This window comes from Mesoplodon bidens (genome assembly GCF_964165515.1).
Source record: "Mesoplodon bidens genome assembly, chromosome: 2".
NCBI classification, from domain to species: domain Eukaryota; kingdom Metazoa; phylum Chordata; class Mammalia; order Artiodactyla; family Ziphiidae; genus Mesoplodon; species Mesoplodon bidens.
Window position 1 is genome coordinate 55,189,967 of NC_138177.1, and position 25,754 is coordinate 55,215,720.

Here is a 25,754-nt window from a genome sequence, read left to right on the forward strand (position 1 = left end):
CCAGGTTAAGAGTCTTTTGTTGGTTTTATATATTGCAAATACGTTCTCCCTCTCTGTGGCTTCCATATTTTACTCTTTTAATGATGTTTTCTGATGAACGGACGTTTTTAATTTTCATTAGGCCCTGTTTATCAGTCTTTTCCTTCATTGTTAGTGGTTTCTGTGTCCTCGTTAAGAACTGTTTGTTTATGCCAAGGTCACGAAGGTATCACTCTATATTATCTTCTAGACCTTTTAATTTTTTTATTTTTCCCATTTACATCTCCACTCCATTTAAAACTAATTTTTGTGTATGATATGATATAGGGCTGAAGATTTTTTTTTCTGTGTGAATATCGAATTGACCCAGCAACACTGATTGAAAAGATCATCATTTCCCCAATGATGTGCAGTGCAGTCTTTGTCATAAATCAGATGTCCAATGGTTTATTTGTTTCTTGGGCCAATTCTGTAATGTCTTAATTAGTGAAGTTTTATAATTCTTGTTGCTGATAATGTAATTTTTAAATTTTTAAATTTATTTATTAATTTTCATTTTTGGCTTCATTGGGTCTTCATTGCTGCGTTCAGGCCTTCTCCAGGTGCAGAGAGCAGGGGCTACTCTGCATTGTTGTGCACGGGCTTCTCATTGTGGTGGCTTCTCTTGTTGCAGAGCACAGGCTCTAGACGCACAGGCTTCAGTAGTTGTGGGTCGCGGGCTGTAGAGCGCAGGCTCAGTAGTTGTGGCGCACGGGCTTAGGTGCTCTGTGGCATGTGGGATCTTCCCGGATCAGGATTCGAACCCGTGTCTCTTGCATTGGCAGGCAGATTCTTAACCACTGTGCCACCAGGGAAGCCCTGGTAATGTCATTTTAGTAAGTAGCAGGAGACAGGCTGTATTAAGTTTATGTGGTCATTTCAGAACATGAACTCTCCATTTATTTTTACTAAATATATTTGATTTTTGTTGCAAAGACACTTATGAGCAGCAGGACTTTAAGACTTGTTTGTGAAAACTCCTGAGAATAAGAGGACTATCCATGTTATTATACTATATCAGAAAAAAATTACCCTCACACTCCCTGGCTTGAGCCTCTTGTGCGGGCAGAATAAGTTCATTTTTTTCCAATTTTGCAAGGAACAAATGCATCCTACTACTGCTTGCCCTATTCTAATCCTTTTAGGCCTAATCAGCAGGCTATGAACACATCCCCAAGCCCCAGGATTAGAAGTCAAGACAAAAGCCCATAAGACAAGGCATTGAATCCTTTTTTTTTTTTTTTTTTTTTGCGGTACGCGGGCCTCTCACTGTTGTGGCCTCTCCTGTTGTGGAACACAGGCTCCGGACGCGCAGGCTCAGCGGCCATGGCTCATGGGCCTAGCCGCTCCGCAGCATATGGGATCTTTCCGGACCGGGGCACGAACCCATATCCCCTGCATCGGCAGGCGGACTCTCAACCACTGCGCCACCAGGGAAGCCCATCTCTTCAGTTTTTATAAGAATACAAACTAAGGGTAGAGATAGAACTATGGAAAGGAAACAGGTTTGTTTTTTTTTTCTTAAATTTCCAGATTGAGATTCAGAAACAATTATTGAGTGTCTCTTTTATGCACCCACTGAGCCAGTTTCCTCTGATATGTGTGACATAATTTATTTTAAATGTTATGCAATTTTGACTGATGAGGAGAGAGTTTAAGTAGGTTGAGTCACACAGTAGGTAAATTTCAGAGTAGGTAGATTTCAGATTTAAATCCTTAAATGACAGCTGGAAGATAGGAAGATGATAATAAATATTCTGGCCCCATTTTGGGTGTTCGACTGCTGACAGCACCCAAGCCCCACCCTCCTTCATCCCCTTGTGTCCCATCTCTGGGCAAGCCAACAAGAAAACAGACTCTCTCCTTCCCTGGGTGCTGGTGGCAAACTCAAACCATGCAAACCCAGCCACTGCTCACCCTGGCCCTGCCCCCAACCACGACAGAAACCAAAGCCATTTGCCCCTCCCTTTCAGGATGGCTTGGGTGCCTGCTTTCCCCAGAAATCCTCATTATGTGAGTAATACAACTTTTTTTACCCTCTTGGTACACGTGTGGCATCATCATTTCTCGATACCTGAAGCACTTTTGCTGAAGGTGGTGGCGTTCTGCGGGGCAACCACAGATAAAAATATTCAAGCAAATTGAGTGCTGGTGTGCTAATCCTCAGAGGACTACTATGAACATATAGTCAGCGTATGTTTCACTGTGGAGACTTGAAGTCATTTATTTATTTATTTATTTAGTTAGTTAGTTATTTAGTTATAGTATTATTATTATTTTTAACATCTTTATTGGAATATAATTGCTTTACAATGGTGTGTTAGTTTCTGCTTTATAACAAAGTGATTCAGTTATGCATATACATATATCCCTATATCTCTTCCCTCTTGCATCTCCCACCCTCCCTATCCCACCCCTCTAGGTGGTCACAAATCACCAAGTTGATCTCCCTGTGCTATGCGACTGCTTCCCACTAGCTATCTATTTTACATTTGGTAGTGTATATATGTCCATGCCACTGTTTCACTTTGTCCCAGCTTACCCTTCCCCCACCATATCCTCAAGTCCATTCTCTAGTAGGTCTGCGTCTTTATTCCCATCTTGCCCCTAGGTTCTTCATGACTTTTTTTTTTTTTTTTAGATTTCATATATATGTGTTAGCATATGGTGTTTGTTTTTCTCTTTCTGACTTACTTCACTCTGTGTGACAGACTCTAGGTCCATCCACCTCACTACAAATATCTCAATTTCGTTTCTTTTTATGGCTGAGTAATATTCCATTGTATATATGTGCCACATCTTCTTTATCCATTCATCTGTTGATGGACACTTAGGTTGCTTCCATCTCCTGGCTATTGTAAACAGAGCTGCAATAAACATTGTGGTACATGACTCTTTTTGAATCATGGTTTTCTCAGGGTATATGCCCAGTAGGGGGATTGCTGGGTCATATGGTAGTTCTATTTTTAGTTCTTTAAGGAACCTCCATACTGTTCTCCATAGTGGCTGTATCAACTTACATTCCCAGCAACAGTGCAAGAGGGTTCCCTTTTCTCCACACCCTCTCCAGCATTTATTGTTTGTAGATATTTTGATAATGGCCATTCTGACTGGTGTGAGATGATATCTCATTGTAGTTTTGATTTGCATTTCTCTAATGATTAATGATGTTGAGCATTCTTTCATGTGTTTGTTGGCAATCTGTATATCTTCTTTGGAGAAATGTCTGTTTAGGTCTTCTGCCCATTTTTGGATTGGGTTGTTTGTTTTTTTGATATTGAGCTGCATGAGCTGCTTGTAAATTTTGGAGCTTAATCCTTTGTCATTTGCTTCATTTGCAAATATTTTCTCTCATTTTGAGGGTTGTCTTTTCATCTTGTTTATGGTTTCCTTTGCTGTGCAAAAGCTTGTTAAGTTTCATTAGGTCCCATTTGTTTATTTTTGTTTTTATTTCCCTTTCTCTAAGAGGTGGGTCAAAAAGGATCTTGCTGTGATTTATGGCTAAAACTTCCAAAACTATGTTGAATAAGAGTGGTGAGAGTGGGCAACCTTGTCTTCTTCCTGATCTTAGTGGAAATGGTTTCAGTTTTTCACCATGAGGACGATGTTGGCTGTGGGTTTGTCATATATGGGCTTTATTATTTTGAGGTAAGTTCCCTCTATGCCTACTTTCTGGAGAGTTTTTATCATAAATGGGGGTTGAATTTTGTCAAAAGCATTCTCTGCATCTATTGGAATGATCGTGTGGTTTTTCTCCTTCAATTTCTTAATATGGTGTATCACATTGATTGATTTGCATATATTGAAGAATCCTTGCATTCCTGCAATAAACCCCACTTGATCATGGTGTATGATCCTTTTAATGTGCTGTTGGATTCTGTTTGCTAGTATTTTGTTGAGGATTTTTTCATCTGTGTTCATCAGTGATATTGGCCTGTAGTTTTCTTTCTTTGTGACATCTTTGTCTGGTTTTGGTATCAGGGTGAGACCCTCGTAGAATGAGTTTGGGAGTGTTCCTCCTTCTGCTATATTTTGGAAGAGTTTGAGAAGGATAGGTGTTAGCTCTTCTCTAAATGTTTGATAGAATTCGCCTGTGAAGCCATCTGGTCCTGGGCTTTTGTTTGTTGGAAGATTTTTAATCACAGTTTCAATTTCAGTGCTTGTGATTGGTCTGTTCATGTTTTCTATTTCTTCCTGGTTCTGTCTTGGAACGTTATACCTTATAATCAAAGGTTATTGAGAGAAAAGGGAAGAGGTGTTCACTGCTCTGGGTTAATTACTCATCAGTTAAGGTCTTCAGTCTTGACCTCAGTATCCAATTTGCTTATTCAGTGCTGTTTGGTTATTATCCCAAGACCCTAAATCCATATGCACTTGGTTTAAAGCCCCACAAGCTCATTGATTATGTATACTACCATATGCATTCTCCAGCAGTTTTTTTTTTCCCCTCCAAAGGAGGGTTTATTTGTTCTGTAGAGAAATTAGTGGCTGTACGTATTTGCATGTGTGTTCATACAAAATGCAGGATTAATTGTAAAATTGCACGGAGTTCTGAAAGTGCATTATGCAAAATGCAAAAACTGGTTGTATTATGAACGTTTGAATTAACATGTCTGCATGCAAAAATATTCAGGGAATCTGTGGTTCAGTTAAAGTGACACCAGAATTGAGCCTTTTAAAAACAGACCATTCCCAGCATAATGATTCTATAATTTATTCAGACTCAGTCATCTACCACTGTTGAATTTTGTGTTAGATAACCCACCTGGGGTATATGAAACAGCTTACACTAATTTAAATCCTTGGAATAAGCCCAACTGTATAATCTTGGCCTCGGCCATTTTAAATACTTGAGGAGGGTACAAGGGATATTTAGCATATATTTGGCTATATATTCAACTCTAATACATGGAGATTATCCTCAGATAAATGGCAGTCTTCAGATGGCATTTGGAATCCCATTCTGGGTGCCCTCTGACCACCCAGCATACACAGAAGTCCCTTTTCCCCCAGGTTTCAGTGGGCTTAGGAATGTAGACTCATTTCTAGGAGTCTAAAGCATAGCAGAATTACAAAGGAATTCACAAAACAAGCCTGGATTCATATCAGCTCCCAAAGGATAACCTAGGTAGGCCTGAGTGGGTCAGACCGAGGTAGCTCCCACATAGTGCTGGCCACACTGAATACAGCAATGATTGGTGGTACTGGAGGCAAACCTTGCCATGGCCGTGGTAGACCTTTCTGTACAAGGATGACCCTCAGATAGTAGGATGCAGATAGCACAGTATTTTTCCAGTTATGAGGGTGGGCTGCTTGGAGCCATCCACACTGCCCACACTGTGTCTGAAAGGTGGCTGCCTCAGGTTCCGTGTTATCTCTGGCAGTGACCACGTGGGGGTCAGAGTCACGAATGACCTTGATCTGTCATATGTAGGTGTCAACCAGCTTGTCTGGCTTATGGGAAGTGGGAAAGCAGAATGTTGAAATGTTGGGCATGGGGATCCAAGTTGGTGTTATAGAAATCATGCTGTTGACAAACAGCGATGCTGATGGGATGATAGGTTTAAATAACAGCAGCAAGTTTGGGGTTAGAAACAACAAAATAGCAAAATGTTTATGCAGGCACAGTATATTCAGGGTTTGTGTCTCCATACCTCTACAGGCCAGAAATGGGCTTGTTCAACAGCAGGTTTTAGGCATAAGGAAACCTTTTTGGACTTAGCGTTTTGAGATGTTTTGCTCTCTTCAGGCATCCTATTGAATGAATGGAGAATCATAATGATTTTGTGAGTGGAGATTTTAAAATTTGTTTTTAAAGAAAAGAAAACAAGCGGTTCAGAGAAGTTAGTATATATAGCTAACACGAAGTTAGTATATATAGCTAACGTGAGGTGAAACTCAGACTCCTGAGTCCAAGGGCAGGGCTCCTTACTGGGGCTGAGAGTTCTGGCTCCTGAAACTAGCCCAACCATGGAGGTAGGTAATATTACTCCTTTCTGCTTTGTGGTTCCTCATCCTAGAGAGAGAGGATGGAAGTAAGAGAGGATTTTTTAAAACTTATTTTTAAAGATTCCATTAAACAGGTTGGCGTATAGGTGCATTCTTGGGTGTAACAAAGGGGAGAACATAGTCTGATTATTTTTTCTTTTTATTAAAAGGGCAAACATAATACAAAAGCCTTTTATTTGCAGTTTTGGAATTTAGCCAACTGTAAACACATTTAAGGGGATTCAGCTACAACTCAAATTCTTATCAGAATGATTGGAAGCTCTTGGACATAAGGCAATTTTTAAATTGAAGAATAGTTCATTTATAATATTGTATTAGTTTCAGATATACAGAAAAGTGATTCAGCTATATATATACATATTTTTTACAGATTATTTTTCAATATAGGTGATTACAAGGTATTTAATGTAATTGCCTGTGTTATACAGTAAATTCTTGTTGCTTATCTATTTTACGTATAGTGGTTTATCCCATACTCCTAATTTATCCCCCCACCTCCCCTTCTCCTTTGGTAACCATAAGTTTGTTTTCTATGTCTGTGAGTCTGTTTCTGTTTTGTATATAGATTCATTTGTATTATTTTTTAGATTCCACATATAAGTGATATCATACAATATTTGTCTTTCTTTGTCTGACTTACTTCACTTAGTGTGATCATCTCTAGGTCCATCCACATTGCTGAAAATGGCAATATTTCATTCTTTTTTACGCCTGAATAATATCCCAGTATATATATATATATATATAATGGGACATAAGTATATCACATCTTAAAACAATCATTTGTTGTTGGGCACTTGGGTTGTTTCCATGTCTTGGCTAATGTAAATAGTGCTGCTGTGAACATTGGGATGCATGTATCTTTTCGAATTAGAGTTTTCATCTTTTCTGGAAATATACCCAGAAGTGGGATTGCTGGATTATATGGTAGCTCTATTTTAGTTTTCTTAAGGAACCTCTGTATTGTTTTCCATAGTGGCTGCACCAATTTACATTCCCACCAACAGTGTGGGAGGGTTCATTTTTCTCTACACCCTCACCAGCATTTGTTATTTGTAGGCATTTTGATGATGGCCATTCTGACTGGTGTGAGATGATACCTCACTATGGTTTTTAAAAAACATTTTTATTGAAGTATAGTTGATTTCAATGTTGTGTTAGTTTCTGATGTACAGAAAAGTGATTCAGTTTTCTTTTTCATTATGGTTTATTACAGGATATTGAACATGGTTCCCTGTGCTATACAGTAGGACCTTGTTTTTTAATCTATTTTATATATAGTGGTTTGTATCTGCTAATCCCAAACTCCTAATTTATCCGTCCCCTGCCACCTTTCCCCTTTGGTAACCATAAGTTTGTTTTCTATGTCTGTGAGTCTGTTTCTGTTTTGTAAATAAGTTCATTTGTATCATATTTTAGGTTCCACATATAAGTGATATCATATGATATTTGTTGTTCGCTTTCTGACATACTTCACTTCGTATGATAATCTCTAGGTCTATCCATGTTGCTGCAAGTGGCATTATTTCATTCTTTTTTTATGGCTGAGTAGTATTACATTGTATATATATATATACACACACCACATCTTTTTCTATCCATTTATCTGTCGATGAATATTCAGGTTGCTTCCATGTCTTGGCTGTTGTAAATAGTGCTGCAGTGAACACTGGGGTGCATGTATCTTTTCGAATTAGGGTTTTGTCTAGATATACGCCTAGGAGTGGGATTTCTGGGTTGTATGGTAGCTCTATTTTTAGTTTTTTAAGGAACCTCCATACTGTTCTCCATAGTGGCTGCACCAATTTACATTCCCACCAACAGTGTAGGAGGCTTTCCTTTTCTCCACAGCTTCTCCAGCATTTATTATGTGTAGACTTTTTAATGGTGGCCATTCTGATGGGTGTGAGGTGATACCTCATTGTAGTTTTGATTTGCATTTCTCTAATAATTAGTGATTTTGAGCACCTTTTCATGCACCTATTGGCCATCTGTATGTCTTCTTTGAAGAAATGTCTATTTAGGTCTTCTGCCCATTTTTAGATTGGGTTGTTTATTTTTTTATATTGAGTTGTATGAACTGTATGTATATCTTGGACATTATTAACCCCTTCTCAGTCGCATCATTTGCAAATATTGTCTCCCATTCCATAGGTTGTCTTTTCATTTTGTTGATGGTTTCCTTTGCTGTGAAAAGCTTTTAAGTTTGATTAGGTACCACTTGTTTATGTTTGCTTTTATTTCTGGACAAAAGGAATTTTTTATCTCATTCTAGAGCAACTGGATATCCCTGTATAGCTATTAATTTAGACAAGATAAGCTGTTGAACCCTTCTCTCCTTATAAGGTGATGGAGAAGGTAGGGAATGAGCTAGAGGTATGTGGGCACTGGGCAAGCCTACCCTTTATTAACTTATTTGCTTCATGGCACACTCCTTCTCTAGTTTGTCCAGGAGGGCCAAACATGGGGGGGGGGGTTGTGTGTTTCTTTTTAACATATTTTCATATTATAAATTCAGAAGGAGAAAGAGAAGATAATTCACTATGAGAAATTTGACTGATTAAATGTTGTGTTGAGAAGCCCTGGATAACTGTCTCCTGGGAGTTATACAGTCTCATCTTTGGCGGGGTGAGAAGAACCAGCTCAGAATGGAGCCTGGAGCAATTAAAAAAAAACTACAACAGATCATGACTCTGACTATGGGAGAAATAATACTTGGATGAGAACCCTCTAGGTGATTCTCTTTAAATGGTGAACCCCCAGAATCTTGGGTCCCTCCTCTGTGCATGGCAGTCTCCCCCATTCACCTTTCCAGACTCAGCATGATTATTGTTTCTCCTTCTCTAGTCCTCCTGCTACCACAGGGGGCACTCATCAGGCTCTGGGCTAAAATTGGGAGTTAAGTGATGCACAAAGTCAAGGTCTAGTCAGGAAAATAGAGATGATGCAAGGTATTTCAAACAGAGGGATTTAATACAGGGAATTACATAAGTATCAGAAGGCTGAAAGATCAAAAAGGGACCCTGAAGTAACCCAGATATTAGCAACTGTAGAAAGCAGTTACTAAGCCTAGGGCTGAGGAAATAAAAAGGAAGGGGTAGGATCACTGGATTGTGGGAGCTCAGAGAAGAGGCCTCTGGTAGCTGGTGTTCAGATCTCGGAGGGGTGCCCTCTGGCTTATGCTTGAACCTCAGACCAGGGGTGCCGTGACTGGTTCTTAGACCTTAAGGGAGTCGAGTGCTGCTGAGTTTGAGAGTGTGAGTAGGAGCTGGAGTTTGAAGCCACTGCCGCCTTCTGGTGCTGGAGGAATACTGACAAGAACTGGAAACAGAAAGAAGTCCATTCTTCCCCTCCTCTTCCTCCTCCATTCTAGTAGAAATTGCTCAGAATTGAGGAGCAAAACAAGCTTAATGATCAGCCCTGGACCATCCTGGAGAGGAACATAGAAAACCCGGGTTTCACAGTAATAAGCAGATATCTGGACTTGCCACTGGTAGCCTCTAAGCCAGGACTTGGTTGGCGGTAAGGAAAGCCCAGAGAAGGGGCTAGTGGAGCAGTAGATGGGAGGCTCACAACAGCCCAGAACCCTGGCCTCGAGGCCCATTGCATGGTGTGGCTGAGGCTAATTTATATAATCCTTGCTTCCATGCATTGTGATTGGCTCAGAACTGAAGGAAGACCTAATTGTCAAGGAGGTAGAGGGTAAGTAATTGGAATAGATGCTAGATATGGTACACATGTCACCCAGCTGTACTGGGAGATGCATGAGAGAAGGCTTAGGGAGCAAAGCCTTGCCTGCCCCACAATTCAGTATTAAGTGAGCAGTGGATGGGGTGGATAGAAGGAAGAGAGGGGAGGCAGATGAATGAAAGGGAGAGAGCAGGGCAGGAAGGAAGGAAGGAAAGAAAGGAGGGAGGGAGGGAGGGAGGGAAGGAAGGCAGGCAACAGGCAGGCAAATAAAGCCTTGCCCCAGCTCCCAGCTGAAGGGCCGTATAGAGGGAAAATAGAAGTGTACAGCCTTTCCTGCCTGGCTCACCAAGAACTCTCTGCAGAGATTATGATGCCAATAGTAAAGAACTTTGTCTTGATTTCTTCACTTAATAAAGATTCAGAAACAGTGGAACACTGAGCTGCTACAGAAGGTGGAACCTAGTGCTGGCCGTGTTTTTTGGGCAGGGATCCCCGCATGGGGGCCCCTTGATTGCTCAGGGTGACTGTTCCCATCTCAGCAGCTTGTACTCAGGCCTGTCCCTGACTGTGGCCAGCTACCCACTGACTCAGCACCCTTGACCTCACACTCCTGTTGATGGTTGCAGAACACCCTTCAGGCTGGGCATAGTAATAACCACTCTCACCCCTAAAATTTGTGAGAAGAAAGCACCAACTTAGTAGAAGAGTGGAAAAAGGACTTGAATAGACAGGTCACAGAAAGGTGAAACACAAATGGCTCTGAAAGAAATGAAAAGATGCCCAATCTCACTCTTTTTTTTTTATTGACGTGTCATTGACATATAAAATTATATTAGTTTCAGGTGTACAACATAAGGAGTCAGTATTTGTGTATCAGCCTCAATAAGAGAAATGAAAATTACAAGCACCAGATTGCACAGATCAAAAAGTTTAACCTCGGGCTTCCCTGGTGGCGCAGTGGTTGAGGGTCCACCTGCCAATGCAGGGGACACGGGTTCGTGACCCGGTTCAGGAGGATCCCACGTGCAGTGGAGCGGCTGGGCCCGGGAGCCATGGCCGCTAAGCCTGTGCATCCAGAGCCTGTGCTCCGCAGCGGCAGAGGCCGCAGTGGTGAGAGGCCCGCATACCGCAAAAAAAAAAAAAAAAGTTTAACCTCATACATTCGTCTTGGGGTATAAAATAGTAACTCCTCTGTAGGGAATGGTTTGGAAATATCTACCAAAACTGACCCAGCAGCAATTCCACTTCTAGGAATTTGTCATTCACATATACTTTCATACATGTGAAATGAAATGTTATACAAAAATATTTATTGTGACATTGTTTGTATTAGCAAAAATTAGAGTGGACATAATACCCATCAGAGGGAGTCAGGTAAATAAATTATGGTATATAAAGTCAGAAATTTCCACAGCCATTAAAAAGGATGAAGCAGCATTATGTGTACTTACATGGAACAATCCCCAATATATAAAACCTTAATAAAATAAGGAAATGAACAGTGTGTGTAGTGTTTGTGTTCAAAATAATACATATTTCTGAATGAAGAGTTAAAAACCATTTTAAATATATATGTGTATGTATGTATTTGTATGTGTGCATTTGTATATATGGATATATATATTTATGCTTCTGTGTGCATAGAATATCTCTGGGAGTAGAAACAAGGAACTGGAAACAGATCTTCTAGGGAGAGGAATTGGGTGGACTGGACATGGGGGTTGGGAGATGGAGATTTACTTTTCCTTGCTTACTCTTTGATACGTTTGAATTTTATATTGTGCATTACCCTTTGGTACATTTGAATTTTATATTGTGCGTTACCTGGTCAAAAAATAAACAGATTAAAATCTGGGGGAAAAATCCATTCTAAGTCTTGTTAGATGGACAGTCTTACTGGAGGGCAGGCCTTCTTCCACCGAGGGAGCGTTTATCCAGAGGATGGAAATTACTGGAAGGTATGCGCTTAAAAGAGTGGCATAGCTAGCCATGGCTGGCCCTTCTGGCTCACGTACTGGTGATGGTCAAAATCAAGGCAGTCCACATTTCCTTAGCTCTCTCTGATCCTGTGTCCTCCACGGCCGGGCTTTCAGTGCTCTGGGTTCTCCTTCTCCAGAATGGAGCTCTTTGAGCACAGAAGCCGGTTCTTCCTGTCCAGTTTTACCAGCCTTTGACATTATGTCCAGTGCATGGAAAAATCCTCCACACTGGGAAACACCCTGAGGTCATGACTTATCTTTTTACGTGGAATTCCTGTATCTGTAACTGCAAGTCAGCCTTTTAATCTCTCCAGTATCCCTAGCACTTAACCCAGTGCCCTGTATGTAGTAGGAGCTCAGTAATGTTGAATGATGAGTCACGAAGATGATTAGTTTAAGATCAGATCCTTCCCAGCCCTTACAGCAAGAACGGAGCCAAATCTTCCCAAGTGGAACACAGGGCAGCCCCCTAGGGGAGGGAGGTGAAGGCTCTGCAATGAAAGATGCCAACAGCCAAGGTCAGCCCTCCACCCAGGAGTGTCATGGGAGAGGGGACTGTCACAGTTCCATCACCACTTCAAGCTCCGTTGCTGGGACACAAGTTAGGAAGAACTGGGTAGATGTGACGGGTCAGATGGCGGGGGAGTCCAGATCCACGCCATAGAGCTGACTCGCGGAGACACTGCCTTGTCCCTTTAGAGGAATCCGAGAAAGCGCATTACGGGCTGGTTCCACGCCCTGAGCTGACCCACACCGAGGCAGCATCTGGGAACTCTGCAAGGAGTCCAGAGTGTAATGTGTGCTCTGAGGTCACAAGCAGAACCACGCCAGAAACTGCGGCAACTGAGATCCCTTCCCTGGAGGCTGTCCCTTCCCTGGAGCCCAACAATTAATCCCATGTAAAGACTACCGGGAAGAGGGTAAACAGTGGGATAAGTTTCCTTGAAGGGTCCCAGCCTCCCGCCACTCCTGCTGGCTGGGCAGGAAGCCCAGAGGAGGTGGCGGGGAAGGGTGCTCATTCCTTATTAGTGACTACAGCTAATTACCATTAGTTAATTCCTAACATCCGTGGAGAGATCCAGGCTGCCTTTGCCTTGCTCCTCCTCGGCTCCACTTCAACAGAGCCCTGTCCTGTCTTCTCTGCCCCGTAGAAAACTGGTTCGAGGTGTCTGATTCTGAGCAGATGGGCAGGGAGGAAGAGTGCTTCTCCGTGAGCATCCCCTGTGAGATTGCTGAATGTTTGCTCCCTGCAAAGGCTTGCATGGGATCAGGTACATCCAGGCTGCCCAAGTGAGCAGGGGTGCCAGAAGGGACCCTTGGAAGCGGGGGACAAATCCCGGCTTCTGGCGGTACTGGCCTGGTGTCTCAGGCAGACCCACCCTCAGGATCATGGGCTAGAGTCAGTAGCCTGAGAGGAACACAGTGTTCCTTTGGAATGGGATCTTTAAGGCACAGAAACATCTTTCTCTGTAATCAAAAAAGTGTCTGAGTCACTTTATATGTCAGGTAAATATCTTCATAAGCACCTCACTAAGAATCTGTCGTATCTTGTGACATTTCCACAGTTTGCTAGGACGCTGCTTTCTGTTCCCAGTCCAGACAGGATGCCCCTTCTCTCCCTGCACCTGACTGCAGTGGTCTTTTAGTCTAACTTCAGTCTTTGTACCTTTCCTGGGGCAGGTGGAGGGGAAGATGACTTGAGGACTTGAATTTTACAGGGCTGTAATCTCTTTAAGAGTTGGAAGGGGTCATCTGGTCCCATCGCCCATCAGAGGCAGCCATCCTTAATATGAATGCTGACAGGGATGGGAATCCAGGATGCGGAGGCTGTAAACGTTACAGGCTCCTTGCGGTAGTAGCCAAAATCTGCCTCTGACTTCCATCTCTTAGCCCCAGTTCTGTCTTCCGGAGTGACGTAAAACAAGTCTAATTAATTCTCTTTCCACGTGGCCTCGTGGCCTTTTTCCAGGCTAAACCTAAACTTATCAGCATGCCCACCGTGAGGAGCCCTCCTAGACCCTCCTCGAAGTGGCTTCTGTGTGATCGTGTCACTTGTAAAACATGGTGCCTGGAATTGGTCAGCCTTGCTCGAGTCCACACTCACACGTGTGTGCATCCCTCTCACTAGCCCCAGTGTGCCCTGTAGCCTGAGGTGGCAGCAGCGGTGACCATGGCTACTGTCCAGAGCCGTGCTTGCCCCATGCTTGCACATGGCCCCAGAGCCTTACCCTCCTGCAGAGGAAAAGCAGCTATGATGTGGGGCTGCTCTGTGCCTCTCTGTCCACCCTCAGCAGAGCCCTGGGTCTCCAGTGTGTGTGGGTTTGATGGCAGGGCCCTATGAAGTCTTCTGTGTTTCTTTTCCCTCCCCGGAACAGTGACCTAAGAGCCCTTGCCCCATCCCATGGAAGCGCTGATTTTTCTTCAGCAGAGAAGGGCCCCGGGCTCCTTGAGACTGTGGCTGGCCGTTCCCTGTGCTGCTTTCACCTGGTGCTCAGGACCACCTAGGTGCTCTGTGTTACTGTGGGATGAGCGGGCTGCTACCCCCGCCTCAAGCTGTCTGGCTGCAGGGGGACATGTGGACGCTGCTGCCAGCAGCACATCCCCTGAGCTTAGACACTCTTCTTCCCTCTGTTTCCCACAGCCGTCCTTACACCAGCACCTAGGAAGTGAAGATGCCTTTCCCGAATACCATTTATAGATGTGGGAGCCACATTTTTTCTGAACTCATCTCAGAGCTGTTTCGTGCTTCTGTCAAGTGCCTTTTGAAGAAGGCGAGCAGCAGCTCAGGTGGTTAAAGTCAGCACTAATGAGACCAAACCTCTGGGCTCAGTACCCTTAAGAGAGAAACTACATCCTGGCCACTGACTACGCCCCAGGCACAGCCAGCCTGCCTTTGACCAGGCAGGAGGAGCAGGGAGAGAGAGGGCATGGCCCCGGATTAAGAGTGGCAGCCACTGAGGATGGTGCATAGACAAGCCCTTTGCTCCGCAGTACCTCCTGCGCTCAGTCTGATCCCGTTCCTCAGCGTGGAGATGAGCAAATTACACTTTTGCAGACACAGTAAGTGGGAGCGGCGAGGTGAGAACAAAGGTGGCGCTGACAGGCAGGAACTTTTCCTTCTTCCCGGGGGGCGGCTGGAGTGCCTAGCCCGCTGTCGCCTCCAAGAGCTCCGGGGAGAGATGCTGCTGCCGCCACCGCCGGGAGCTTGGTTTTATCATTGTGTTCTTTGCTGAGAAATTTAACTCAAGTCATTTGGAGTCATTTATCTAATAACTGCTCTAGGAAAAGAACGTGTCAGCCGGATCTGCTGACATCACCTTTTCAGAGGTTCGCATGATTTAGGCGTCGCTCCCTTTCTCTTCCTTTCCAGCTCTCCCTGGTGTATTCCTTTAGTGGTGACTGGGAGCGGGATGACTGGAGTGGCCTTCCTGCTCCGCTGTCCTTTGCTAAAGTCTAGGTGTTCTCAGCCAGTACCCGCCAGGCGCCTCTTCTCCCAGGCACGCGCACAAGTGTACATGATGCTTCAACTGCTCAACTGTGGGCACTTCTGTCCATTGGCTGCATGTCCCATGGGCTGGGAAGACAGAGGTCAGATGTACATACATAGGGTTTCTTGATCAGGGATTTTGCAGCAACTGTTATTTTTGATTACCTGTAGTAGGGATTTGGGAGTCTTGTGACTGAGTACTCAAAAGTACTCATGTACCCATGTCTGTTTATTCATTGACCATTTTACCATGGATGCCCTGGTCCCAGTGACCTGGGAAGAAAGGAGCCGATTCACAGACTCTCAGACCTATTCCACCTCCAGTCCAGAAGAGGAATCTCCTTGCCGCCTGTCCTGCCTCTGCTGCCTTCCCCTGGACGGGGATGCTCAGAGTGTCCTGAGCTTGTTCCAGTGCTGGAGGGCTCCAGCTTCCAGAGTGTTTCTCTGCCTCCAGAGTGTCCCTCCCCCAACCAGCACCCCCTCTGGGGTGTGCACATGTCTCCTCATCCTGCTTCCAAAGGGTAGACTGTTCTATATTTGCAGGTACTTCTTTTCTCTTCTCCAGCGTCTCCGTGATAAACATTGCCAGGTCTGTCAACCCCTCCTCCCGTGACATGGATCCCAGGCCGCCGCCATCCCATATGTATATAGTTGGATTAGAAAATGAAACAAAAACTGTTAAGCTCAGCCATTTTTATCCTAGTGCAATGTCAACTTACTAGTGTCAGCCCACCATCCCGGCTGGCCCAGGTGTTCTAGAATTTGTCTCTGTCGTCTGTGTTTCCCCAAGCCTTCTGTTACGTGCACGTTTGGAGGTGGAGCTGTAGAGCCAAATCTCAAGGTTAGGTGGAGAGTTGGGGGCCCCGAGCGTGCTCTTAGCCTTTGGGGGCACGTTCTCACAGGCCTCAGATGAAAGCTCAGACTGCTTGTGTGACATGTGTCAAGGCTGCCTGTCTAAACGCTGGGCACACAGTAGGTGCTTCATAAATGCCCAGGTGGGTGAGTGGTTGTCAGGGCCGTGTGACAGGGAGCCTGCCCCACCCTGCGCCCCATCCCTTTGTTTGCGGGAAGCCGTTTCCCCGAGCTCATTTGCTAGGCAGTCTCCGCCGTGTTATGTTGCGTGGTCATGAATTAACGATGAACAATAGCCCTAATCAGCCTGTTTAAAACAAAACACGTTAAGGAAGAGAAACAGCTGGGAAGCATGATACGACTGCACAGCCTCTGGCCCCAGTGGCCGGAGTTGGGGGCGTGGCAGCAACGGCAGGGACAGTTTTCTCGGAAGCAGGTCCCCCACCTGCCCTGGAGAGAGAAGAAAATATGTGTTTTCTCAGCTCCACCTTCTATTCACGCTGTCAGGATAAGAAAAAGTGGCTCTGGTTTGTACTCCCCCCTTCCTCAGTTTCACGTGAAATGATTTTGCTTTATGGCAGCGAGTGCTTCAGTAAGCACCAGTCTGCGGGACTTGTGCTGGGAGGTGGGGAAGGGTGAAAATTACAGCACAGGTTGGCTTCCTCAGAATGTGAAATTGACTGAACAATGCGAGTTATTAAAGGCACGCTATTTGTGCCTGTTAAAATGTGCACACAGCAACCAGCAAATGACTCTTGCTCAGGATGGCAGGAAGCCCTCTGAGGGCCGTCAGTCACCCCTTCCTCTCTGTCTCCCTGCTGGATACCCTGTGCAGGTTCAGCCCATGGCCAGGATCAAATAACTGTGACTCTTATAATTTTAATAAAAGACCATCCAGGCACTGGGAACATGCTCCATAGTGGCCCCAGTCTAAATTAGGCAGCTGCCACCACAAGGGGTGTAAAATGTTCATCCAGGCTTTCTTTTCCCAATTATTACAAAGATGGGGAAACTGAGGACCCCAGAGATGGGGTGACCAAGCAAGTTAGTGATGATGACGCCTAAAAATATGAACCTGATGCTTCCCACTTCCTGTTGCCTTAGCACCATGAGTAGAGGGATGAAACGAGATTTGGAGGCAGAGGATCTAAAGGAAAGGCACCAGGCTAGGAGGTGGGGCTCTGATGTGAGCCTTTCCCCGATGTGCTCCGAGGCCAGTCAGGGCTTTGGAGCTTAGGCGGCCGAGCACACTTGGAGCCACACGGTCCTGAGTTCCAAGTGTGACCTGATGACCAGTTGGCTGTCAGACCTCAAGAAAGTTACTCTCCTTCTCTGATCCTTAGTATCCTTTTCTGTGAAGTGGAGCGAATAATACCTCCCTGAGAAGGTGTTTGTGAGGATGTGGAGTGCGCCCAGCAAAGCACCTGGCGACCTGTAATGCTCAGTGCTCGTCCATCCCCTCTGCTCGAGAGAGAGCCCAGTCAGTGTGTGAATGACCGGTATAAGCTCTTCCCTCAGCCCTGTGCAGAGTGCCCTAGAACAGGCGTCCCAAAGGGTGACTCTTGGACCAGCAGAATCCACATCACTGGGGATCGTGATAGAAATGCAAATCTTAGGCCCACCCAGACATCCTGGATCAGGAACTCTGGGGAATGGGACCTAGCATTCTAACATGCCCTCCCGGTGATTCTGATGTGGGCTCGTGTTTGAGAACCAGTGCCCTAGAATTTCATACTTCAATTTTGAACAAATTAGAACCACCTAGTTCTTCTTTCTCATGCGAGGGTGCGAAAGAGGCAGCTGAGCGTTTTTTGAAAGAACACCGAGGCCTCAAAACCTGGGTTTGAGGCCCTGGTTTATAAACGACTTGAAGGTAAGAAATGGTTATTCTAACCCTAGAATAGCAAGAACCTGTTCTTTAAACCTTCTGTCCATATGCCCATGGGTTTGAAAATAGACCCAGCAGTGTACAGGCTTGGAAGCCTGGGCAGCTGTGCTCTTGCTGTGTATCCTTCAATAAGGTAGCCCTGGGCTTCCCTGGTGGCGCAGTGGTTGAGAGTCCGCCTGCGGATGCAGGGGACACGGGTTCGTGCCCCGGTCCGGGAAGATCCCACATGCCGCGGAGCGGTTGGGCCCGTGAGCCATGGCCGCTGAGCCTGTGCGTCCGGAGCCTGTGCTCTGCAACGGGAGAGGCCACAACAGTGAGAGGCCTGCGTACCGCAAAAAAATAAATAAATAAATAAGGTAGCCCTTGGACAGGAAAAGGCTCCTGTCCTATAGCTTTATTAAGATGAAAGCTCTAAACTGAGCTGTGAAGGAAGGTCTGCAGGCTCGGGACCATTTGATGAACGGCTCCACGATATCTCCGGGCTGGGGCTACTAGGGAAAATAAGACTGAAATAAAGCTACCAAGGCCCTTTTTCACTTCCCCGCATCAGATCTGAGTATTGTTACAAAATAAAGCGCTGTCAGGAGCAAGCTGTTTTAATGAAGCCTATAAAGTCCTTCTGAATAATTAATGAAACGACAGTAGTGAAGCCGGTGGGGCGGTGCAGAGACTGCCCTGGTGTTTCTCAGATCCTGAGCCAGCCCCTCTGGGACCAGAGTCTGATGCACAAGCTCGTTCTCCAAGCAAAGAAACACTCAGCCTTCACTGGCCTCAGAGTAGAGAATGCCACCAAGGCAGAGCAATATATATGTAGGATGTGGGGATGGTATTCAAAATATCTAACAAATGGTAAGTCATGGGCACAGACCAGTCAACTCAAAGAGGTGGTGGCTAAGTGCTGGAGCAGGCCCTAGAGGCCCCTACAGAACCAGGTGTTACTCCTTTGGATGTTACATATATCAGAGGACAGGTCCTGAGGGAAGGCTGGGACCATGGCTTTTACTAACTAGTAGGGTAGCGCATCAGTCTATTAACGTAAGGTATGGTCTCTCTGATGTGCACCAGCTGGTGTCAGCCCTGAGGGTACTGCCTCAGGGTCAGTGAGAGGGAATGTGTTCTTTGGCCCCCAACTCCATCAGCCACCACATCCTATGTCTCTGTCTTCTGCAGCATCTCCTAGAATCCCCTCTTCATTCTATTTCCCTATTGGATATCCTCCGAGCCTGCCCATTCACAAAGGCCCTCCGTAGAGGTTGAAATTCATCAGTCTCACATTCGTCCTCACCCAGATGGTGATGTGGGCTGTTATATATATATATATATATATGCACCTGCATCCCCAGGGATATGGATGGATATGTTGGTGGCCCTTGATGATCATGATACATCCTTCACATTTGTGTTCTAGGCTCCAGCCAAGGCGAGTTTGTCTGGAGAGGTGAGACTTGTTTCCTTTGATGGCTCTTAGGATGGGAAGCTCCTCTTCTTCCTTTCTTAGAATGGTTGTGAGTCGCTGTGTGACATTGTCACTTCATGCGGCCAGAAGGTGAGAGTCTATCTGTCCAGCTGTAGGGACCCAAGAGCCAAGCTGAGAGGGTCAAGATGCTCTTCAACCCTCAGGAGAACTGTGGCTCAGCAAGGGGACGACTGAGCAGTGGATGAGTGGGAGGGACGATGGGCAACAGGGCGTCAGAGCCTCTGGCTAGAAATCTTGCCTGAGTGGATGGAGGGAGGAAGCTAGGGCATTGTTAATGGTAGATAAATGATAGATAATTGTAGATAAAACTAAAGGACAGACTCAAGTCCTTCAGACTATTCTCCAGGTAGGATTCAGTCTGATACCCTGGCCTTAGGATGTGGACTCTGGGCCCCTTTGAGGCAATATAGCTTCAAGAAAGAATATTAGTATAGGTTAGTAATTTCTATCTCAAGGTGTTGTGAGGATTCACTAGGACTGTGTATTCTTGGGCTTCCCTGGTGGCGCAGTGGTTAAGAATCCACCTGCCAATGCAGGGGACATGGGCTCGAGCCCTGGTCTAGGAAGATCCCACATGCCGCGAAGCAACTAAGCCCATGCGCCACAACTGCTGAGCCTGCGCTCTAGAGCCCACGAGCCACAACTACTGAGTCCATGCACCACAACTACTGAAGCCCTCATGCCCTAGAGCCCGTGCTCCACAACAAGAGGAGCCACCTCAGTGAAAAGCCCATGCACTGCAACGAAGAGTAGCCCCCGCTCGCCACAACTGGAGAAAGCCTGCGCACAGCAACAAAGACCCAACACAGCCAAAGATAGATAAATAAATAAATAAACAAATAAATAAACTAAAAAAAAAAGATTGTGTATTCTTTGTAAACTGTACAGTAGATTGCATATTCTTTGTAAACTACTCACATATGGATAGGGACTGTTTCTGGTTGACTGGAAGGAAGGATGAGAAGAAGGCTTCACTGCAAAGTTTGTTCACATGCTGGTCACCAGCCATGTTCTTCTAAAAATGGTTAACAGTGGGATGTGGCCTTTAAAAAAGACTTGTTAGAGCCAAGATGGCGGTCACAGGCTCAGCAGCATTGCCCATCCTGACAGCAGAGCAAGCCTTTGATGCGGTAATTGATAGCTCATATACATTTCAGCAACTCAGTTAACTCCTCTCCCATTAGGAAGGATTGATTTCTTCCCCCGATAGGGATTTGTGCTGATTCAGCTGCTGAACACATGGGCATGGCTAAGAGACTTCCTCTGGTTGTCCTCCTCAGAGGCCCCAGCGGAAGAAAGCATGATGAGAGGAGCCCAGTGTTCAGTCCCACACATGGCAAGTCCGCCTGCCCCTAGTGAGGTGAGGGACTGAAGACCCAGCATCATATCAGGAAATGAATTGCATCCCAGTACTGGGCATATACTCTGAGAAAACCGTAATTCAAAAAGAGTCGTGTACCACAATGTTCTCTATTTACAATAGCCAGGACACGGAAGCAACCTAAGTGTCCATTGACAGATGAATGGACAAAGAAGATGTGGCACATATATACAATGGAATGTTACTCAGCTGTAAAAAGAAACGAAACTGAGCTATTTGTAGTGAGGTGGATGGACCTAGAGTCTGTCATACAGAGTGAAGTAAGTCAGAAAGAGAAAAACAAATACCATGTGCTAACACATATATATGGAATCTAAAAAAAAAGAAGAATGGTTCTGAAGAACCTAGGGGCAGGACAGGAATAAAGACGCAGATGTAGAGAATGGACTTGAGGACATGGGGAGGGGGAAGGGTAAGCTGGGACGAAGTGAGAGAGTGGCATGGACATATATACACTACCAAGTGTAAAACAGATAGCTAGTGGGAAGCAGTGACATAGCACAGGGAGATCAGCTAGGGTGATTTGTGTCCACCCAGAGGGGTGGGATAGGGAGGGAGGGAGGGAGGGAGGGAGATGCAAGAGGGAGGGGATTTGGGGATATATGTATATGTATAGCTGATTCACTTTGTTATACTGCAGAAACTAACACGCCATTGTAAAGCAATTATACTCCAATAAAGATGTTAAAAAATGAATTGCATCTTTTGTTTGAATACCTTGGGGCATATATAGCCTAGGACATTTCAGTAGAGTACTGCAAGCCTGTGATTTGCTAATATTCCAAGAACACCTTTAAAAAATTTTTTATGACAACTTTATTGAGAAATAATTTACACACAATAAAATATATCCATTTAATGTATTTTCCAGTTGTATATACCCTGAAAAACTGTCCCATGATCAAGATGCAAAACATCTTCATCATCCCCAAAGATTCCTAGTGCCCCTTTGTAATCTATTTCTCCCTCTGCTCCAGCCCCAGGCAACCACTGACATGCTTTTAGTTACTATAAATCAGTTTGCATTTTATATAAGTAGAATAATACAGCATGTATTATTTTGTTGATGGCTTCTTTCACTCAGCATAATTTTTTTATTGTGGTAAATTATATATATAACATAAAATTTACCATTTTAATTCTACAGTTCAGTAGTGTTAAGTACATTCACATTGCTATGTAAGCATCACCACCATCCATGTCTAGATCTTTTTTCCCCCTTGTAAAACTGAAACTGTACCCATTAAACATTAACTCCCCACTCCTCCCAGCCCCTGGCAACCACCATTGTATTTTCTGTCTCTGTGAATTTGACTACTCTAGGTACCTTATCTAAGTGAAAATCTTGCAGTATTTGTCCTTTTGTGACTGGCTTATCTCATTTAGCATGATGTCTTCAAAGTTCACCCATGTCGTAGCACTTGTCAGAATTTCCTTTTTTAAGACTGATTGATATTCTATTATATATGCAGACCACATTTTGTGTATCCATCTGTCAGTGGATGCTTGTTACTTCTACCTTGGGACTGTTGTAAGCAGTGCTGCTGTGAACTTGGGTGTACAAATACCTCTTCTAGTTCTTGCTTTTAATTCTTTTGGATATATATGTGGTAATTCTGTGTTTGATTTTTTTGAGGAACCTCCGTACTCTTTTCCACTGTGGCTGCACCATTTTACAACATTAACTTTTTAAACAATATTTTTCATTAGACCTGCTTCTTGTTCTGATTATCCCTTCACTTTCCAGAAAACCAGCTGGACATATGCTTTGACTTCTCATGGCCCTGCATGATAATGGTCTTTTCCTTCAGTGTCCTGAACCTCTGCCTTTCTAGTGCTTTCCTACTGATGTAATTGCTCAGAGAGTGGCTCAGCCTTAATAACCTCAAGTAAAATTACATGGCTCACTTTCTATTAGCTACAGCCATTCCCCTCTGCGTCCTACCTGTCTCTCATTAGCTGTAGTTATTATACAACCCACCAATATCCTATTAACAATATCATGATACAGCCACCTATTAACTCCATATATTATACACCTACCTTGGTCCTCTTAATTGACTTTATTGTGCTAAACATCCTACTGATACGCATTTCGCTCTATCTGTTAAATAATCTGTCCTATGATCTGTATACCCCAATCCTTTGCAACTGTTGTCTGACTCACTAGCACACTGTCCATAATATCTTCAATGCTGCCTCGCTGTTCACCTGTTCAGACTGTTCACCTGTTTGCATCTTGTTAGCTCCAGGTATCAAAAGCCCACCAGGAAGCTGCACATATCATTGACTCTGGGGGCCTAGCCGTAAATGAAGAGTGTGTGCAGGAGACTTCAGCCCTAAAGTAGGATCTTTTCCTTTGACCAGTACAGTACAGCCCACCAGTCTTTATAAGCCACATTAATGATGTGTGTGTGTGTATGCATGCATGGGTTTGAGGATGTGGGGATAAGGGAGTTTTCTGGACACATAGGTTTGGAAAGCCTGGTGAGAAGGGACAACATGGAAGAAGAAAACTTAGTAGGGAAAGGCCAGGGGGAGAGAGGGCTGAAGGATGAGATCCGTGTTCCTTTGGCAGGACAGAACCCTTTCTGATGCCATCTTTTTCGTTAACGGTTGACAAGCCTGGATGACCATGTATCATAGCAACCCTTGGCATGTTGCCAGAATGACAGTCCATTTATTTCCAGTTTTATGATCCTGTGCTTATCTGAGCCCTGATGAAGAGGGGCCTCTGCCCCAAGCACCCTGTCATGCTTGGGCCACATCTGCTTGGTTAGCAGCAACCGCAGTTGAAGAACAGGGCCAGGCACATAGCACATGCTCGTCGAGTGTTGGTTGAATGCTGTGGAAGGGTGACTTGTGGAATCTGTCTTTTTGTTGTCATCACATATCTTACTCCTGAGGTCAGGAAAGGAGAACGGGTTGTTGAACGCCATCTGGTACACGCTGGGGTTACTGTCTGGAGGAACACTCATGCATTAAAAAGACCAATGAGCTGTGTGTACATAAGAGAATTCTCAGGTAATCCTTTGCCTTTCTGAAATACTTTTTAAAAGCACTACCAAACCTGTGATCTTATTTCACATGCTTTTATTTATTTTTGACCTCCCATTGTGTAGATAGAGAAACTGAGATCCTGCTAGGGTCTCCTAGTAGCGTCAGGATTACTGCTGTCTAGCTGCCTCTGTGCATGGCATGCAGTAACACTAGGGAGAATTTTCAGGGCCCAGCTGTGGTCCAGACTGAACATGTATATGCCTTACCTCTGGGCAGGGCTCCTTGCAGTTCTGTGTGCTGGGCAGAAGCTTTCACAGGGATGTCCCTTCACAGCCTCGGGGCCAAGCACAGCTGTGCAATGCCCCAGGCCCAGCTTTGTGTAAATGAAACATCCCCATTCTCCCACTTCTGCAGCCAGCCTCTGGTTTCTGTGTTTACCAAACACGTGCTGATGCCTTACCCTAAACACAGCTGAAGTCTGGGTTCGCCTCCTGCACCTGAAGCCCCCTCCCCTCTTCCTGCTCTCTGAGGCTACTGAGGACCAGGTGTTGAAAGGTCCCCTGGCATCTGTGTCTGAGCCACAGGGGTGAGGGATCTGAGGGCGCCTCCAGGCAGGATGGGTCTGTCTTGAAGCTTGAAAAAGTACCTGGATGTACTGGGCTGAATAGCACCCACAAAATTCATATGTACCTAGAACCTCAGAATGTGACTTCATTTGGAAATAGGGTCTTTGCAGGTATAATTAGTTGAGGATCTTGAGAAAAAAAAATTATCCTGGATTTAGAGTGGACCCTCTATCCAATGACTGGTGGTGTCCTTATTAGAGAAGAGGACACAGGGAAGAAGGCTTCCGTAAGCCAAGGAAGGCCTGGGGTCACCAGAAACTGGAAGAGGCAGGGAATGCTCCTCCCCCAGAGCCTTCAGAGAGAGGGGAGCTCTGCCAACACCTTGATTTCAGACTTCTGGCCTCCAAAAGTGTGAGAGAATAAATTTATCTTCTTTGAAGCCGCTAAGTTTGTGGTAATTTGTTCCAGCAGGTATAGGAAACTCTTAGCCTGGCTGACTGGCAGACGGGAGGTGGGACTGCAGGGCTGGTCCTAGAGCCAGGCTGGTGGGCCTCCTCTGCTGCCCTTTCTTCTCTTGCCTTCAGGGCCTGGGAAAACACTGTGCCAAGCCAGTCCCAGGAGCAAGTCGAAGACAGGAGTTAGGAGGAAGACCAGGGCTTGCTCTCCCTGTTGTCACTCTAATCTTGGTGCAGAAAGACTTCTGTACCCTCTCAATACCACTCTTACATTACTACCTTTCTTTAGTGCTCCACCATGGGCCAGGCACCGTGCAGGTCTTTACATCACTTCACACAATTGTTATATCTTAGCTCAGGCAGCCATCACAACATACCATAGACTGGGTGGCTTAAACAATAGACATTTATTTCTCTGGAAGCTGGAAAATCCAAGATCAAAGTTTTGCTGGTTGATGGTTTTGTTCTTGGTGAGGACTCTCTTCCTGACATGCAGATGGCCACCTTCTCACTGTGTCCTTATATGGCACAGAGAGAGAGGAAGCCAGGTCTCTGGTGTCTCTTCTTATAAGGGCACTAATCCCATCATGAGAGCCCTACCCTCATGACCTCATCTCAACCCATTTACCTCCCAAAGGCCCCACCTCCAAGTCCCATCACTCTGAGGGTTAGGGCTTCAACATATGAATTGAGGAGTGAGTACACAATTCAGTCCGTGGCACCTTACAAAGACACTATTCAGTAAGTTGCTCTATCCCTCCTAGTTTTACATTTGAGATCCGTTAAGTTGCTCAAGGTCACACCGCTGGCAAGTGGCAGAGCCAGGATTTGAACTTGTGTCCAATTCCACTTCAGCAACTGCACACTTAACCACTATGCTATATTGACTGAACCTATGTCATATTAATAATAGTAACTAATGGTTGCCATAGCAAGGAGAGAGCCTGCCAGA

The 25,754-nt window shown here is 45.0% G+C and overlaps 1 protein-coding gene across 1 annotated transcript in view; it reads left to right on the forward strand.

The window, feature by feature from the left end:
* HHAT (hedgehog acyltransferase) overlaps positions 1-25,754 on the forward strand; it is a 378,452-nt gene that overhangs the window by 350,483 nt on the left and 2,215 nt on the right. The window lies entirely within an intron of this gene.